Source organism: Kryptolebias marmoratus, linkage group LG11 (assembly GCF_001649575.2).
Source record: "Kryptolebias marmoratus isolate JLee-2015 linkage group LG11, ASM164957v2, whole genome shotgun sequence".
Taxonomy (NCBI): Eukaryota; Metazoa; Chordata; class Actinopteri; order Cyprinodontiformes; family Rivulidae; genus Kryptolebias; species Kryptolebias marmoratus.
This window is the reverse complement of record NC_051440.1, coordinates 7,878,402-7,879,247: the sequence shown is the minus strand read 5'-3', so window position 1 is coordinate 7,879,247 and position 846 is coordinate 7,878,402. Positions and strand designations below refer to the sequence as shown.

The following is an 846-nucleotide window of genomic DNA, read 5'->3' as shown; positions in this document are numbered from 1 at the left end:
GATCCGAAACACACTGAAACATGTCCGTGCAGCTAAACACTAAAGAGTGCCACAAAAGCGTGCATGTCATGTTTAAAGCCAGAGATTTAGCCCACATGCAGAACACACTCAGAAGTCAAAGGTAAAGTTTAAAAGTTTTATTTTCATGAACGGCACTTGAAGACAGGAACCAGGTACCCAGGAGCAGGTTCATCCACTGGACAGAGGTAAGAATGATTAATGCTGGAATTGTGCTGAGGTACTTTACCAGCCTGTTGGACTTGTTGCTTACTTGCTGGGGGGGAAGAATTTCCTCCACTCAGGTCTGAGAGTTATAGTGCTTTCCTTATGGACGGATTCCGAGGCAGGTGGCGTGCTGGTGGTAAGTTGGTGCGGAGATTGGGTGAGCAGGTTTCGGTCTAGGAGGAAGCTGTCAGAGAAAACTGCCAACAGAACACTTCGGCATGCGATAGCACTAGATCCTTTGGTTGCACTGGCTTGAGACATAGACTTGATATTCAGTAAGGTTCTTTCCTGGAATGAGACAAAAACAGCATGAATAGAATCCACTAGGGAACAAGGCAAGGTTAGCATGAGCCAGATACACAGAACGAGAGCTTGAGCCAGGAGGTAACACTCGTACCATACTAGTGTACACTCTGACACCGAAGTGCTGGCAGCTGCCTCTCTTAAGCACCCCCTAAACGAGCTCCTGATGCAACACACCTGTTGTAGGCACCACCAGTCTACCACCGCCACCTGTCGGGAGAAACATGAAGCAGCAGGCACAAAACACAGCAGAACTCTCAGAACCTGACATTACCTCCCCCTCAACGGCTGCCACCTGGCGGCCGGGACGAGGACTGC

The 846-nt window shown here is 49.4% G+C and overlaps 1 long non-coding RNA gene across 1 annotated transcript; it reads right to left on the bottom strand.

The window, feature by feature from the left end:
- Nucleotides 1-122: 122 nt before the first annotated feature.
- On the bottom strand, nucleotides 123-835 carry LOC119617471. Its single transcript, XR_005233758.1, has 2 exons — nucleotides 272-835; nucleotides 123-196 (listed from the first exon to the last, which is right to left on the bottom strand). It is a non-coding gene; the product is annotated as an uncharacterized LOC119617471 (long non-coding RNA).
- Between the last annotated feature and the right edge of the window lie 11 nt (nucleotides 836-846).